The sequence below is a fragment of the Pseudophryne corroboree genome, chromosome 7 (genome assembly GCF_028390025.1).
Source record: "Pseudophryne corroboree isolate aPseCor3 chromosome 7, aPseCor3.hap2, whole genome shotgun sequence".
NCBI lineage: Eukaryota > Metazoa > Chordata > Amphibia > Anura > Myobatrachidae > Pseudophryne > Pseudophryne corroboree.
The window spans coordinates 474,249,305-474,268,684 of NC_086450.1; positions in this window are offsets into that span (position 1 = coordinate 474,249,305).

Below are 19,380 nucleotides of genomic sequence, written 5' to 3' on the forward strand. Positions count from 1 at the left end.
TGGGCTTGGCAGCTCAGGCATCTCTCCTGGGGCTTGCAGCTCAGGTACACAAGGCAATATTTCCATATTATTTGTCTCTTGCTCACTGTCAACAGTGGAGGAATTTCCACAGCATTCGTCTATATTAATATGCTTCTCTATATAGATATTTTCATCAAACAAAGTGCTCGTCACGAGGATGATCATATTCGAGTTGTTCAAGCTCTACAGCTTCATCATCTGCTGCATCACCTTCAAATATCAAAGTGAATTTATTGGAAGCTGCAAAGTTCAACTTCTGTGTCACTTTCTACAGACTCTTGGCCATCACCAGGTTAAAGTTGGTTGCCATGTACAAGATTTTCAGCATTGCACTTCACTAGCTACACCTCCTGATAGATCACTATTGGTTCTGGCTCTAGCATTTCAACAGTCATCTCCTTTTCATTTACAATCTAAACCTCCACACAGTGAGTCAATGGGGAAGTGGCAGCAGGAAGGTCTTCAACCAATGAAACATTCTCATCCACAAACTGAAATTCAAATGCTTCAGTTACTTCTAATTCTTTAAGGGGATCAGAATGTACACTCTCAATTCCTTCACTATCATGAGTACTGCACTGACGTGTTGAGAAGGAGGAGACACTGAGGAGGAGGAGACGCTGACACGCTAAGGAGATGCTGAGGAGACGCGGACCCAGAACTGGAAGTGTGGCTACACGTGGGGCCGCGGGTGCAGAAAGCCAGGTGCCAGGAATATGTGCCGCCGCTGCTGGGTGAAGGAAGCCTGATCACTGCCGGAGCAAGGAACCGCCGGAAGCCGTTGCTGGAGCAGGGAGCGGGTAGCTCAGTCATTACAGTGCAGGGGGCACAGGCTGAACGGAGGTGCTGGGAGACAAAGTTGTTGAGGAGTTGCAGAGTTGCTGAGGAGCTAGACATTATAGGTAGCAAATAAGGGGCTGCATGCTGCTGAGCTAGAGAAGCAGCCCAGAAAAAAAACAGAAGCAGGACTGAGACAGTTGTAATGGGGGCTGCATGCAACGGAATATGTGCAGTTAGACAAGAAGAAGTGCTCCCCAGCAAGTGGGACAGAGGTGCAGGGAGAAAGAAGATGAGTATTAGCTTTCCCTACTTAATTGTATAATGAATTGTTCTCCATTTGTCCTTTACTGTTTTTTTTCTTTTCTGTTTTTTATTGTACTTAATTTGTCCTCTATTTATTTATTGTCCTTTATTATCATTTGTATAATGTTCTTCTGCTTTTGATTTTCTGAGGTTAACAGGGAGTTAGCACTTTTTAAAAATGGGTGGGGCCATGATTGAGAATCTCACTCAGTGCGTATCATGCATGATGTATGCACACCTGGAACAACAGTCAGAGTGTGGATACATCTGTGCGAAATGTGAGCGAATGGCTGCCCTGGAAGCCCAGGTAATTTATCTAGAGCGACTGAAGGATATTCACAATCTCTAAAGTTTAGATAGAACGGTGGAGATGTTGCAGAGGGTAAAACACTGGTAGATGAGGATGATCAAGAAGACAGCTGGGTCACGGTTAGAAGGAAGAAGAAGAGGGGGAGGGGGAGACAGGACATCTCCAATCTTCCAAATCCCAACAAATTCTCCTGATTGTACAAAGATTATGAGGATGGCAGTGAGGAAATGGCGGAGCCGGAGGAGACTATTCCCTCTAGCAACCAGAGGAGCGGTCACTCTGGTACAGATGGAAAAAAATATAGTAAGGTACCTAGTCAGATTGTGGTGGTAGGGGATTCTATTATCAGGAAGACAGACAGGGCAATCTGTTACCGAGACTGTGATTGCAGTATAGTCTGTTATCTCCTAGGTGCTAGGGTGCTGCACATCGCGGACCAGGCTGGTAATAACCCGGCGGTCTTGGTGCATGTCGGCACCAACATCAAACTTAGTTGTAGGTAGGATGTCCTTAAGTAAGACTATAGGGAATTAGGCAGAAACTTAAGACAAGGACATGTAAGGTAAATTCTCCAAAATATTACCAGTGCTACGCGCTAGCCCAAGGAGACAGAGGGAGGTTAGGGAGGTAAATGTGTGGCTTAAAGACTGGCTTAGGAAGGAGAGGTTTGTGTTCTTGCAACACTGGGTGGACTTCTCAGTCAGGTGCCATCTCTTTTGTCACAATGGATTGCACCTGAATGAGGAGGAGGCTGCGGTGCTGGGGGGGCAGTATGGTTAGAAGGTTGGAGGAGCTTTTAAACTAGGAGCCTGGGGGAGGGTTTAGCTAGAAGCTACAGGTCAAAAAGTGAGAACAGTAAAGATTGGGGTAGTGAACATAATGGGGGTGGAGAAGGGGGGGAGGGAAGATCAGCCGTCAAGGGTATTACATAGTATTGTAATGTAATACATTATTAGAATGTAGTATTGTAAGGGTAATACATGGGTATTGACTAGAGATGAGCGGGTTCGGTTTCTTTGAATCCGAACCCGCACGAACTTCACTTTTTTTTCCACGGGTCCGAGCGACTCGGATCTTCCCGCCTTGCTCGGTTAACCCGAGCGCGCCCGAACGTCATCATGACGCTGTCGGATTCTCGCGAGGCTCGGATTCTATCGCGAGACTCGGATTCTATATAAGGAGCCGCGCGTCGCCGCCATTTTCACTCGTGCATTGAGATTGATAGGGAGAGGACGTGTCTGGCGTCCTCTCCATTAGAATAGAGATAGATAGATTAGATAGAGAGAGATTGTGCAGAGTCGCAGACAGAGTTAGTTTACCACAGTCAGTGACCAGTGCAGTTGCTAGTTAACTTTTATTTAATATAATATATCCGTTCACTTCTCTCTGCTATATCCGTTCTCTGCCTGAAAAAAAAAACGATACACAGCACAGTCAGTCACACAGTGTGACTCAGTCTGTGTGCACTCAGCTCAGCCCAGTGTGCTGCACAGTCATCAATGTATAAATTAAAAGCTTATAATTAATTGTGGGGGAGACTGGGGAGCACTGCAGGTTGTTAGCAGGAGCCAGGAGTACAATTATATTAATTAACAGTGCACACTTTTGCTGCAGGAGTGGTGACCAGTGCCTGACCACCAGTATAGTATTGTTGTATACTACTAATATCTCTTTAAATATCAACCAGTCTATATTAGCAGCAGACACAGTACAGTGCGGTAGTTCACGGCTGTGGCTACCTCTGTGTCGGCACACGGCAGGCAGTCCGTCCGACCAGAATTGTATTATTTATTATTATATACCTACCACCTAACCGTGGTTTTTTTTTCATTCTTTATACCGTCATAGTGTCATCCTAATTGTTACGAGTATACTACTATCTCTTTATCAACCAGTGTACAGTGCGGTAGTTCACGGCTGTGGCTACCTCTGTGTCGGCACACGGCAGGCAGTCCGTCCGACCAGAATTGTATTATTTATTATTATATACCTACCACCTAACCGTGGTTTTTTTTTCATTCTTTATACCGTCATAGTGTCATCCTAATTGTTACGAGTATACTACTATCTCTTTATCAACCAGTGTACAGTGCGGTAGTTCACGGCTGTGGCTACCTCTGTGTCGGCACACGGCAGGCAGTCCGTCCGACCAGAATTGTATTATTTATTATTATATACCTACCACCTAACCGTGGTTTTTTTTTCATTCTTTATACCGTCATAGTGTCATCCTAATTGTTACGAGTATACTACTATCTCTTTATCAACCAGTGTACAGTGCGGTAGTTCACGGCTGTGGCTACCTCTGTGTCGGCACACGGCAGGCAGTCCGTCCGACCAGAATTGTATTATTTATTATTATATACCTACCACCTAACCGTGGTTTTTTTTTCATTCTTTATACCGTCATAGTGTCATCCTAATTGTTACGAGTATACTACTATCTCTTTATCAACCAGTGTACAGTGCGGTAGTTCACGGCTGTGGCTACCTCTGTGTCGGCACACGGCAGGCAGTCCGTCCGACCAGAATTGTATTATTTATTATTATATACCTACCACCTAACCGTGGTTTTTTTTTCATTCTTTATACCGTCATAGTGTCATCCTAATTGTTACGAGTATACTACTATCTCTTTATCAACCAGTGTACAGTGCGGTAGTTCACGGCTGTGGCTACCTCTGTGTCGGCACACGGCAGGCAGTCCGTCCGACCAGAATTGTATTATTTATTATTATATACCTACCACCTAACCGTGGTTTTTTTTTCATTCTTTATACCGTCATAGTGTCATCCTAATTGTTACGAGTATACTACTATCTCTTTATCAACCAGTGTACAGTGCGGTAGTTCACGGCTGTGGCTACCTCTGTGTCGGCAGTCGGCAGGCAGTCCGTCCATCCATAATTGTATTATTATTATAATATATACCACCTAACAGTGGTTTTTTTTTCATTCTTTATACCGTCATAGTGTCATACTAGTTGTTACGAGTATACTACTATCTCTTTATCAACCAGTGTACAGTGCGGTAGTTCACGGCTGTGGCTACCTCTGTGTCGGCAGTCGGCAGGCAGTCCGTCCATCCATAATTGTATTATTATTATAATATATACCACCTAACTGTGGTTTTTTTTGCATTCTTTATACCGTCGTCATAGTGTCATACTAGTTGTTACGAGTATACTACTATCTCTTTATCAACCAGTGTACAGTGCGGTAGTTCACGGCTGTGGCTACCTCTGTGTCGGCAGTCGGCAGGCAGTCCGTCCATCCATAATTGTATTATTATTATAATATATACCACCTAACCGTGGTTTTTTTTTCATTCTTTATACCGTCGTCATAGTGTCATACTAGTTGTTACGAGTATACTACTATCTCTTTTTCAACCAGTGTACAGTGCGGTAGTTCACGGCTGTGGCTACCTCTGTGTCGGCAGTCGGCAGGCAGTCCGTCCATCCATAATTGTATTATTATTATAATATATACCACCTAACCGTGGTTTTTTTTTCATTCTTTATACCGTCGTCATAGTGTCATACTAGTTGTTACGAGTATACTACTATCTCTTTATCAACCAGTGTACAGTGCGGTAGTTCACGGCTGTGGCTACCTCTGTGTCGGCAGTCGGCAGGCAGTCCGTCCATCCATAATTGTATTATTATTATAATATATACCACCTAACCGTGGTTTTTTTTTCATTCTTTATACCGTCGTCATAGTGTCATACTAGTTGTTACGAGTATACTACTATCTCTTTATCAACCAGTGTACAGTGCGGTAGTTCACGGCTGTGGCTACCTCTGTGTCGGCAGTCGGCAGGCAGTCCGTCCATCCATAATTGTATTATTATTATAATATATACCACCTAACCGTGGTTTTTTTTTCATTCTTTATACCGTCGTCATAGTGTCATACTAGTTGTTACGAGTATACTACTATCTCTTTATCAACCAGTGTACAGTGCGGTAGTTCACGGCTGTGGCTACCTCTGTGTCGGCAGTCGGCAGGCAGTCCGTCCATCCATAATTGTATTATTATTATAATATATACCACCTAACCGTGGTTTTTTTATACCACCTAACCGTGGCAGTCCGTCCATAATTGTATACTAGTATCCAATCCATCCATCTCCATTGTTTACCTGAGGTGCCTTTTAGTTCTGCCTATAAAATATGGAGAACAAAAAAGTTGAGGTTCCAAAATTAGGGAAAGATCAAGATCCACTTCCACCTCGTGCTGAAGCTGCTGCCACTAGTCATGGCCGAGACGATGAAATGCCAGCAACGTCGTCTGCCAAGGCCGATGCCCAATGTCATAGTACAGAGCATGTCAAATCCAAAACACCAAATATCAGAAAAAAAAGGACTCCAAAACCTAAAATAAAATTGTCGGAGGAGAAGCGTAAACTTGCCAATATGCCATTTACCACACGGAGTGGCAAGGAACGGCTGAGGCCCTGGCCTATGTTCATGGCTAGTGGTTCAGCTTCACATGAGGATGGAAGCACTCAGCCTCTCGCTAGAAAACTGAAAAGACTCAAGCTGGCAAAAGCACCGCAAAGAACTGTGCGTTCTTTGAAATCCCAAATCCACAAGGAGAGTCCAATTGTGTCGTTTGCGATGCCTGACCTTCCCAACACTGGACGTGAAGAGCATGCGCCTTCCACTATTTGCATGCCCCCTGCAAGTGCTGGAAGGAGCACCCGCAGTCCAGTTCCTGATAGTCAGATTGAAGATGTCAGTGTTGAAGTACACCAGGATGAGGAGGATATGGGTGTTGCTGGCGCTGGGGAGGAAATTGACCAGGAGGATTCTGATGGTGAGGTGGTTTGTTTAAGTCAGGCACCCGGGGAGACACCTGTTGTCCGTGGGAGGAATATGGCCGTTGACATGCCAGGTGAAAATACCAAAAAAATCAGCTCTTCGGTGTGGAGGTATTTCACCAGAAATGCGGACAACAGGTGTCAAGCCGTGTGTTCCCTTTGTCAAGCTGTAATAAGTAGGGGTAAGGACGTTAACCACCTCGGAACATCCTCCCTTATACGTCACCTGCAGCGCATTCATAATAAGTCAGTGACAAGTTCAAAAACTTTGGGTGACAGCGGAAGCAGTCCACTGACCAGTAAATCCCTTCCTCTTGTAACCAAGCTCACGCAAACCACCCCACCAACTCCCTCAGTGTCAATTTCCTCCTTCCCCAGGAATGCCAATAGTCCTGCAGGCCATGTCACTGGCAAGTCTGACGAGTCCTTTCCTGCCTGGGATTCCTCCGATGCATCCTTGCGTGTAACGCCTACTGCTGCTGGCGCTGCTGTTGTTGCCGCTGGGAGTCGATGGTCATCCCAGAGGGGAAGTCGTAAGCCCACTTGTACTACTTCCAGTAAGCAATTGACTGTTCAACAGTCCTTTGCGAGGAAGATGAAATATCACAGCAGTCATCCTACTGCAAAGCGGATAACTGAGTCCTTGACAACTATGTTGGTGTTAGACGTGCGTCCGGTTTCCGCCGTTAGTTCACAGGGAACTAGACAATTTATTGAGGCAGTGTGCCCCCGTTACCAAATACCATCTAGGTTCCACTTCTCTAGGCAGGCGATACCGAGAATGTACACGGACGTCAGAAAAAGACTCACCAGTGTCCTAAAAAATGCAGTTGTACCCAATGTCCACTTAACCACGGACATGTGGACAAGTGGAGCAGGGCAGGGTCAGGACTATATGACTGTGACAGCCCACTGGGTAGATGTATGGACTCCCGCCGCAAGAACAGCAGCGGCGGCACCAGTAGCAGCATCTCGCAAACGCCAACTCTTTCCTAGGCAGGCTACGCTTTGTATCACCGCTTTCCAGAATACGCACACAGCTGAAAACCTCTTACGGCAACTGAGGAAGATCATCGCGGAATGGCTTACCCCAATTGGACTCTCCTGTGGATTTGTGGCATCGGACAACGCCAGCAATATTGTGTGTGCATTAAATATGGGCAAATTCCAGCACGTCCCATGTTTTGCACATACCTTGAATTTGGTGGTGCAGAATTTTTTAAAAAACGACAGGGGCGTGCAAGAGATGCTGTCGGTGGCCAGAAAAATTGCGGGACACTTTCGGCGTACAGGCACCACGTACAGAAGACTGGAGCACCACCAAAAACTACTGAACCTGCCCTGCCATCATCTGAAGCAAGAAGTGGTAACGAGGTGGAATTCAACCCTCTATATGCTTCAGAGGTTGGAGGAGCAGCAAAAGGCCATTCAAGCCTATACAATTGAGCACGATATAGGAGATGGAATGCACCTGTCTCAAGTGCAGTGGAGAATGATTTCAACGTTGTGCAAGGTTCTGATGCCCTTTGAACTTGCCACACGTGAAGTCAGTTCAGACACTGCCAGCCTGAGTCAGGTCATTCCCCTCATCAGGCTTTTGCAGAAGAAGCTGGAGGCATTGAAGAAGGAGCTAACACGGAGCGATTCCGCTAGGCATGTGGGACTTGTGGATGCAGCCCTTAATTCGCTTAACAAGGATTCACGGGTGGTCAATCTGTTGAAATCAGAGCACTACATTTTGGCCACCGTGCTCGATCCTAGATTTAAAGCCTACCTTGGATCTCTCTTTCCGGCAGACACAGGTCTGCTGGGGTTGAAAGACCTGCTGGTGACAAAATTGTCAAGTCAAGCGGATCGCGACCTGTCAACATCTCCTCCTTCACATTCTCCCGCAACTGGGGGTGCGAGGAAAAGGCTCAGAATTCCGAGCCCACCCGCTGGCGGTGATGCAGGGCAGTCTGGAGCGACTGCTGATGCTGACATCTGGTCCGGACTGAAGGACCTGACAACGATTACGGACATGTCGTCTACTGTCACTGCATATGATTCTCTCAACATTGATAGAATGGTGGAGGATTATATGAGTGACCGCATCCAAGTAGGCACGTCACACAGTCCGTACTTATACTGGCAGGAAAAAGAGGCAATTTGGAGGCCCTTGCACAAACTGGCTTTATTCTACCTAAGTTGCCCTCCCACAAGTGTGTACTCCGAAAGAGTGTTTAGTGCCGCCGCTCACCTTGTCAGCAATCGGCGTACGAGGTTACATCCAGAAAATGTGGAGAAGATGATGTTCATTAAAATGAATTATAATCAATTCCTCCGCGGAGACATTGACCAGCAGCAATTGCCTCCACAAAGTACACAGGGAGCTGAGATGGTGGATTCCAGTGGGGACGAATTGATAATCTGTGAGGAGGGGGATGTACACGGTGATATATCGGAGGGTGAAGATGAGGTGGACATCTTGCCTCTGTAGAGCCAGTTTGTGCAAGGAGAGATTAATTGCTTCTTTTTTGGGGGGGGGTCCAAACCAACCCGTCATATCAGTCACAGTCGTGTGGCAGACCCTGTCACTGAAATGATGGGTTGGTTAAAGTGTGCATGTCCTGTTTTGTTTATACAACATAAGGGTGGGTGGGAGGGCCCAAGGATAATTCCATCTTGCACCTCTTTTTTCTTTTCTTTTTCTTTGCATCATGTGCTGATTGGGGAGGGTTTTTTGGAAGGGACATCCTGCGTGACACTGCAGTGCCACTCCTAGATGGGCCCGGTGTTTGTGTCGGCCACTAGGGTCGCTAATCTTACTCACACAGCTACCTCATTGCGCCTCTTTTTTTCTTTGCGTCATGTGCTGTTTGGGGAGGGTTTTTTGGAAGGGACATCCTGCGTGACACTGCAGTGCCACTCCTAGATGTGCCCGGTGTTTGTGTCGGCCACTAGGGTCGCTAATCTTACTCACACAGTCAGCTACCTCATTGCGCCTCTTTTTTTCTTTGCGTCATGTGCTGTTTGGGGAGGGTTTTTTGGAAGGGCCATCCTGCGTGACACTGCAGTGCCACTCCTAGATGGGCCCGGTGTTTGTGTCGGCCACTAGGGTCGCTTATCTTACTCACACAGCGACCTCGGTGCAAATTTTAGGACTAAAAATAATATTGTGAGGTGTGATGTGTTCAGAATAGGCTGAAAATGAGTGTAAATTATGTTTTTTGAGGTTAATAATACTTTGGGATCAAAATTACCCCCAAATTCTATGATTTAAGCTGTTTTTTAGGGTTTTTTTAAAAAAACACCCGAATCCAAAACACACCCGAATCCGACAAAAAAAATTCGGTGAGGTTTTGCCAAAACGCGGTCGAACCCAAAACACGGCCGCGGAACCGAACCCAAAACCAAAACACAAAACCCGAAAAATTTCCGGCGCTCATCTCTAGTATTGACACAGGTATTACTGACACAAGCATTGCCCAATGTATTCCCAAATTATTACCTAATGATGATTATGGGTCATCAGTAGGACACATAGAAATTTCTGTCCATAGCACAAGAGAAAATGCTTACATCAGGGGGGTTTAAAAAGACTTAATAGGTCAAACAGGGATAGTAGAAAGGAGTGCTGTATTGAGTATGATGGGGGTAGAAAAGGAGGGAGGTGACCACCAGTCAGTAAGGGTAATTCTTGAAAGGTACTTGCAAATAACGATATGATACCAATAAAACAAACGGGCAAGGGAAGTAATAAGCAAAAATTTATACTTGCAAATGCAAGAAGCCTATTAGGTAAAATGGGGAAATTGGAATGGCTTGTATCAAAGACTCAGTATGATATTATAGGTATTACGGAAACATGATGGGACGACTCTCACGACTGGTTTGCAAATTTGGGGGGATTTTCTCTTTTCAAGAGGAATAAGGCTACCAAAAGGGGAGGAGGGGTTTGTCTCTATGTTAAACCATCTCTAAAACCATACTTAATTTTTTTTATTTACAAGGGGACTGGAGATAACATGGGTGTTAAGATCACAAGTGGGGACATTGAAGCAAAAAAACTAGTCATAGGCACATGCTACAAGCAACCGGATATTAGCATACATGAGGAGGAACAACTCTTGCAGCAAATTTAAAAAGCTGCGGGAATGGGGGACATCCTTGTGATAGGGGATTTTAACTATCCTGATATAAACTTGAGTAACGATTCATATATTAAAGCTACGTGTAACAGGTTCTTAAATTCTTAAAGGATCCCTACTTGGCTCAATTAGTTGAGGAGCCAACTAGGATTAAAGCTATTCTGGACCTAGTAATTACCAATAAGGTGGACATTATATCAAACACTAAAGTTGGGGAGACCTTGGGAAACAGTGATCACTATATTACATTCGACATCAGTTTTAAGAAACACAGCTATAAGGGATCAACCATAACATTAAACTTTAGAAAAGCTCATTTCAATATGCTGAGACAGATACTAGACGACATTGACTGGGAACTCTTGTTTCATGGTAAAGACACATCAGAAATGTGGGATGCTTTAAAAAGGTTGCTCAATAGCAATCTTCACAAATTCATTCACATGGGCAGTAAACACAAGAGTACTAAACTCAAACTAATGTGGCTTAATAAGAATGGGGAGGGGTAATTAAAAGAGAGGAGTAATTCTGGGTAAGAGAAAAACATATAGCTATCCCTAATGCACACTGAGTGAGAAATAACACCACATAATAATCAGATAATACTGATTCATACTCTGTACTCTGTATTATCTGATTATTATGTAGTGTTTTTTCTCACTCAGTGTGCATTAGGGATAGCTATATGTTTTTCTCTTACCCAGAATTACCCTCCCTTTTAGCACCTGCCAATAAATGTGCATTGTATTTCAGAGAGGCATGGATGGGTCAGCATTAGGAGGGATGGCTGACTCTATAGTGCCATTGGAGAAGCTATGGGTTTCTCCAGGTAAGCTGTAGGAGCCATTATCATGTGGCCTTACAATGGGCTATTAGACCCAGACATATTTGCCATTATTAATGGGGTACATTTGGGGTGCGATTTCCCCTGTGTTGGTGCAGCTGAGCTGCTTCAAGATGGCACACCCTAACACTTTATTAACACTTTGTTTTTTGTTCTTTTTCCCTATCACATTGTATATATAGTTTTCTATTATTTTAATCACACCTCACTTACATAGCACTTATGTGCTTCTTATTAACCCATACTAATTTTCACCTGTGTGCTTCCCTGGTGTGGTCGGCCTGTGCCGACATGATGGGGTCCCACACCTACACCTAGTATAAGAGACCGCCAGTGACACAGATGTCTTGCCGTTCGGCCTGGGGGCTTAACCCTATATCTGCAGATATAAGCAACCAAGATCTCTGTATTATCTGATTATTATGTAGTGTTATTTCTCACTCAATGTGCATTAGGGATAGCTATATGTTTTTCTCTTACTTGAGAGACTTGCCTACACTCATCTCACATACTTTATTAACTCACACAGCCTACTGGACCCACTTCAGTCAGGATTTCGTGCCCAACACTCCACAGAGACAGCACTGACTAAGGTAGTGAATGATTTGGTAACTGCTAAATCTAAAGGCCATTGCTTACTACTTATTCTCCTTGATCTCTCTGCTGCTTTTGACACTGTTAACTGCCCTTGTCTCATACAAACACTTCAATCTCTAGGTCTTCAGGACACAGCCCTTTCTTGGTTCTCATCCTACTTATCTAATCGCTCCTTCAGTGTTCATTTCTCTGATTCCACCTGCTCTTCGCTACCTTTCTCAGTTGGAGTACCACAAGGCTCAGTCTTAGTTCCTCTGCTTTTCTCTATCTATACCACATCTCTTGGCAAAATAATCAAATCTTTCAGATGTCAGTACCATCTGTATGCAGATGATACTGAAATGTATCTATCCTCCCCAGATTTGTCACCATCTGTATTGGGCGGTGTCACTGAATGCCTTTCTGCCATTTCATCTTGGATGACATCTCGCCACCTCAAAATTAATGTTTGCAAAACAGAATTAATGATTTTTCCACCAGCCAATAGTAGTTACCAACCTGATATCTCTATCACTGTTGATAACTCAGCTATCATCCCTACCCCACAAGCTCACTGCCTAGGTGTCATTCTTGACTCTGAACTGTCCTTTGTTCCCCATATTCAATCTGTGTCAAGATTATGTTACATACATCTAAGAAACATATCCAAATTGTGACCAAATATAACACAAGACACAGCAAAAACTCCAATCCATGCTCTCATTATCTCCCGCATTGATTATTGTAGTCTCCTGACCGGTCTTCCCAAACATAGGCTCTCACCACTAAAATCCATTTTGAATGCAGCTGTAAGGCTAATCTTCCTCGCTAGATGTTCATCATTTTCAGATCCGCTTTGTCAGTACCTACATTGGTTACCGGTATTCGACTGTTTTAAATATAAAATACTTTTACTTACATACAAGGCTATTAACTAAACTGCATCAACATACATCTCTTCACTCATCTCAAAATATCTCCCTACCCGACCTCTCCACTCTGCACAAGATCTGTGTCCCTAATCCACACACATTACTTGTTCACACTCAAAATGAAAGGGCATTATCCGGGCTTCATCCACTCAGTGGAATGCCCTCCTATGCACAATAAGACTCGCCTCTAGTCTCCAAACCTTTAAATGTTCCGTGAAAACTCACCTCTTCAGACAAGCCTATCAAATTTCAGACCCATCCAGATAACCTTCTATGTTCCCCTATCTAATTACATCCTTTCTGTACAGTACACATAACATCACATATCTTGTCTATCTTTACTCTCCCACCCTCCTGACACTTGGCCAACATTGCTTGGTGATCATATCATACAACCCATTAAGAACCTAGCAATCTGATGGACCATTATGCAATAGGTCGCATCTATCCTTGTGTATCAATGCCTATTTCCCTATAGATTGTAAGCTACATAAACTACTTCCAATAGACAAATTGCTGATGTCATGCGATTATTTTATGAAGATCTTTTTACATCTCCTTCATCCTCTTCTGATGGCACTTCTATTATTTCCTCATTATCTCATACTCATTTGGAAGTTATTAATGATATTATATTTTGGGATCAATAATCTCTACCCCAGATCTCTAGTATAGATAAACAGAATTTGATGGCCCCTATAACATTAAAAGAGGTCGTAGATACCAATAAGAATTTAAAAAATGGTAACGCTCCGGGTCCTGTTGGCCTGTCTGGAAAATTTTATAAAATAATTTCTCATAAGATTGGTGAATCATCAGTTACTTTTTCACAGTGAAAGAAAGGTAAAGAAAGAAAGCCAAATGTAAAATGCACAAATTACATAGTGACTACAGTATCTTGGTGAACAGGCCATAGAGGGTGAAACGCACGTCTGTAACCTACCCGGGCATTACTGATCCTTGTGCACAGGGTCAGCCCCTAGCACTGACCATCTGATAGTGTATCTGATAAGTATTGCCACTTATTTCTGTCACTGTCTAATATGTAATTTGTGCTTTTTACATTTGGATTTCTTTCTTTACCTCTCTTTCACTGTGAAACAACGTTCTAATTAAGTAATCTTACTTGTAATTGCCTCATACAGCATATCTCATTAGAGACACTTACTTAGATGTGACTTTTGAGAAGGATTACGATATATACGCTGACTAAGATATACAGCTAGAATGTACCTACTTACAGCTAGAATATATCCATTTACAGAACGTGATTGTATTTTGCCACAGAAAGAGACTTTGCATTTTGCTCTGCAAATCTCTTCTCCTCTATCCTATATCTACACATTTGGAGGGACTCTCATTGTGCGACATCTCCTTTTTCTTCTCTACTCTGGTATACCCAACAGGGTGGAAGGACTTGCTAAACAAAATCAGATTTCTATCTCTCTGTACCTTTAAATTTATAATTATAATTAATATATAAAAAAAAGTTATTATGAGTCCAATACATTGTTGAATTATGACAATTGTTGTATATATTGCTTAATATACACAGCGTTAACATGGATGTTATTGAAGGATAATATATTATCCAAAGAATAAAATCAGAGAGATCAATGGCTGGAACATTCCTTTCCACAAAATTATATTTATGTGCAGATTGAGTGTATCTTTACCACATATTGAATCAACAAGGGAACATACCAAGGCTATCTCATCTCTCTTGAATGAGAAACATTGAAAACAATATACTATCACAAGTGAATTACAGTATTTTTAAAAATGTAGTACACCCTCTGTGAACTCTTATGATGCATTTAATTTGATGATTTGTGTGTACCAAGAAATGGCGTCTAATTTTTTAATGTAAATTCTAATAAAGATTATATTTTATTACAAAAGAGAGCCTCAACAAAGAGAGTTTACTTTTCTGTCCACTGTTTAACTAAAGATCAATTTTTACCTGGTTCATATAGGCCAATATCATTATTAAATTTGCATTATAAGATATTGACGAACATTTTGGCAAAACGCCTAAAACATCTGTTACCAGATATTATCCATATGGATCAAATGGGCTTTATAAAAGGTAGGCACTCAGTGGTATGTTAGGAATGTTAGGAGAGTTTATCGGCTATTAATTTTTTATCCACCAGCCTAAATTCTAATGATAATCCTAATATTATTGTATCCCTTGAAACAGAAAAGGCCTTTGAACTTTTGCTATGGCCTCACCTATTTAAAACGCTACATAATTTTGGCTCCCCAGATAGGTTTATTGATACATTACGTACATTGTAAACTTTTACTACCTTGCAAGTATTATGCAATGGTTATCTTTCATCTTTCTTTGTAATTGACAAAGGCACGAGAGAGTGTTGTCCCCTGTCTCCATTGTTTTCTGTGTTAGCTATTGAGCCATTAGCGGTCGCAATACGCTCTTGCCTTTTGCTACGAGGAATCTTGGTGATAGGGAATTGCGAATTGCTTTATTTGCAGATGACACTTTGTTGTTTCTTTATGACCCAAAACGATCTCTACTGGTTGTTATGGATCTTATAGCTTCCTTTGGTGTAATTACAGATTATAGGATTAATGTATCGAAATCAGAAATCTTTGTGTTAGAAGGAGCTTCTTTTTTTACTCTAAAAATTGCAGGTCTCCCGCCTTTTCGGATGGCTTCTTTTGGATAAAATATTTAGGGGTTTCTATAAGTTTTTATCTCTCCCAATTATTGAAACTTAATTACCCCCCAGTTATAGCTAACATATCACAAATGCTTGATAACTGGAAGGGTTTACCTCTGTCTTTGTTGGGGATGCTAGCGGTAATCAAAAGTATTATATTTCCAAAGAGCTTTTACTTTATGCAGAGGCTGCCGGTCTCCCTAACAGAGACAGATATTTTCAAACTGGAAAATCTATTTTCCAAATTGCTTTGGCAAAATTGAAGAACAAGGATAGCACGTCAAAATCCTGTGATCTTCAGGAAGAATGGAGATGTAGTTGCTCCAGATATTAGAGCTTATTCTTTAGCAATTTTTATTCTCGCTATATCAGCAATTGGTTGTTGGAAAAAAATGTTTACACTGATAGTAACCTGGATATAGCTTTGTTATAATATTATTATTATTATTATTATTATTATTATTATTCTTTATTTATGTGGCACTACATGGGATCCGCAGCGACCAATTACAGAGTAAACAAATGAGCAAAACATGAAGACAGTGACTTACAATTCAATACAATATAGGACAAGTACAGGATATATAAACATAGCTGCGTCAGTAGACAGCACTGAAATAAGTATCAGGGTGGCAGAAAACCGAGGGATTTGGTGCCATCAAAGGGAGTTTTGAAAAGAAGATAAGTTAAGTAAAAGATGTAAAAGCACATGAGGGAAGAGGGTCCTGCTCATGAGAGATTACATTCTCGCCAAGTGCCCTGCTTCAATCTAACATCCCCTTAATTCCGAATGAGGTTTTCAATAATATTATTTTTAAAGATACATATTTAGCGTAGCTAACTATTGATAAATATTGCGGAAGAGAACCTTTTTGTCATCAAAAGATTACTTTATAGAGTAACCCGTTATTTACTCCATCATTACACAGTAACTCAGCATACCATCTCTGGAGAAGCCGAGGCCTTTCCGCTTCATCTAAAGTTTTTGATCCTGGGGAAATATATACTCTTACAAGTCCGTAATTTCTTATCTTTTCATTTTTCTCAAGCTCAAATAACTACTCCAACTGTTACTGATCTAGATACATTGCTCACATATCTCAGAAATAATGAATTTAATATTAAATATCTATATTCACTCCTTATATCTTTTAATACAACCCCACAGTGGTATGTATTTGTATCTAAGTGGAATTTTTATATTTCTGGGATAACTGCTGTATCCAATCTTGTAACTCCTTATGACACAACACTAAAAATTTTACAATCAGCTTATCTGCAAGAGGTCTATGGCCAAACACTTCACAGAGCGGCCATTTCTCCCTCACAATGTAGATATATGGATCATACTGAAATTGGGTCACAAAATAAGAAACTTTTGGTATAAATTGCTTGATTATATTTACAAATGATTTTCTATATGTCTTTCTCCAGAACCTTTGGTGTGTTTAGTATTGAATTTCAAGAATTGGTCTTTAGACCCACATAAAAAATATTTTACCCAACTCCTTTTGATTCTCCTTACTTTGGAGGAAATAGTTATACTAATCCACTGGATGACCAAAACTGCTCCATATTTATGTGAAGTCCAACATAAGCTCTTACAATTACTTTATTTTGATAAAAGTTCTATCATCCCAGAGGTTGCAAAGACTGTTGAAAAAATGTATATTAAATTGGAATATTACATAAACTCCCTAGCTGATGTGGAAAAAAGGAATGTATAAAAAATATTTGAACATACAGATTAGCCTTTATTGAATAATTTGAGTATTTAATACCAATGTATTTTTCTCATTCTATGCTGTACACTCTCATATTTTGAATATTGTTACAAGCTGACATAATCTCCCATCTCTCCTGCACCCCTTCCAAGTTCCTACAGTGCAATTAATCACTTAAACATCTCACCATTTTTGTAAAGTCAGCATTTCTAAAATCCAACACCTTTGTTTTTGTGTGACAGGAGTTGGATCCTGTCTTTATACTAAACCATACTGCTTGATGATCACTGGATCCCAGGTGCTCACCCACATATATGTCTGATATCCTGTCGCCATTTGTAAGAATTAAATCTAATATTAAGTCTTTCCGAGTGGGCTCCCTCACCAATTGCTTGAGAGATGCTCCCTGTAAGGAAGTTAGAAATTTGCCACTTGTAGCTGAACTTGCAAAGGACCCCTCCCAATTAACATCAGGTAAATTAAAGTCTCCCATGATTGTGACTTCTCCTATTAAAGCCTATATTGCTAATGATATATGGGCATACTATAGTAAGTCAGACTCAATATATAGCACATTCTCAGCCCACTGAGCCTAGATTACTAATGATATATGGGAGCACTACAGTAAGTCAGAATCAGTAAATAACACATTCTCAGCCTACTGAGCCTAGATTACAAATTATATATGGGAGCACTATGGTAAGTCAGACTCTGTATGTAACACAGTCTCAGCCTTCTGAGTCTTGATTGCTAAAAATATAGTTAAAGGTACAAATGTACTGTAGCCATGCTCACAGTGGATACATGTGCACTGAACATGCACTTCCAGCAATGCTAGGTGCACCCATGCCTAGCCACGCCGAACTGCGGCACTTGCCGCTCCTATTCAATTGAATGAGGCGCATGTGCGATTAAGATGCACACGCACCCTAACAAGGTGCAATCGTGGCAAGATGTAGCCACAATGAGCGTGGCTTCATCTGTAGGCTAGCATCACAAGGGAAATTTAGAGAAATGGTCTTTCACCAAAATCCATTACAGTAACATTAAACTGCAAAAATTATGACTAAAATACTGACAAAAATTACACTAAAATTAAAACTGATCCACTGAATACATTTTGACTGAAACAAAGCAAAATAAATTCAGCACTGTGACTATAACTCAAGTCCAATTTTAAGACTAAACTAATTTGAAAATCCTTGTCAAAATTAACTATCTGTTAACTTTAGAGTTATAGACTGTTATATGTATTTATTATATTTAGCAAATAAGCTGTTGGACATCTCACAATGTAAAAAAGATCACGTTATAATGTTTTACAAGCCAAGCTCCCAATACACCTAACAATAGCTTAACAAATTAAGAGGAGAGGGAATGGCAGAATTATAGTGTAATTACACTTATGTGCAAAGGGTTCAATGATGTCCTCACCTCCTATTCCACAGTGGTATAGATTATGTTATATATTACCACCTTCATTGTCTCAGTGTAACACAGGCTGGAGCTTGTGTTCTCCTGTCTGTAATTGCAATGGTAAGTTCTGCTCTTCCTCATTCTATAACACTGAGTATTGTGGGGTAACATTTAATACATGATAGGAAAGAACTGATTGCTTTGGGGCTGATTTTGTCCTGAACAGATCACACTGCAATGCCAGAGGGGCAAATCCATGTTTTCTGTTTGCATGCCGGGTAAATATCGGCTCCTATTAAATGTAGCCCAAGAATACTGGACAGCTTTATCATAGCACTGCAATGTATATTTGAGTTTAGAGGCTCCTCTCCCAAATCTAAATCTCTCTGCACGTTTTCTTCCTATTCCATTTAGAGATAATGGCAGCCAGAATACAATGCAGTATGGAGCAGTCTCAGAAGAGAACTTGCTTTCAATAATGATATTGATCTGATCACGTCTGCAGCCCTGATACACTGCGCTCATGTATCTTACACCAGTCCATCCTCAGTACATCTCAGCTGTTACACAGCATTCTTACACACTGTAGCACAGGCACTTGCTGCCATGGAGGAGATACACAGCACTGTAGCAGATTCTTACTATTCCTCACTGCCAGCTCCTGGTATTGTTTCCCAGACCAGACGTCATCCACAGTAATGAGCAACAGGATCCAGCCAATAAGGCAGCAGAGTGCAGCTCTATAGGAAAGATAGAAATCACCCTCTAGTCCTGTGTGGGTGTGAGAAGGGACAATGGTAGTAGTGTGTAACAAACAGAACTAATATAC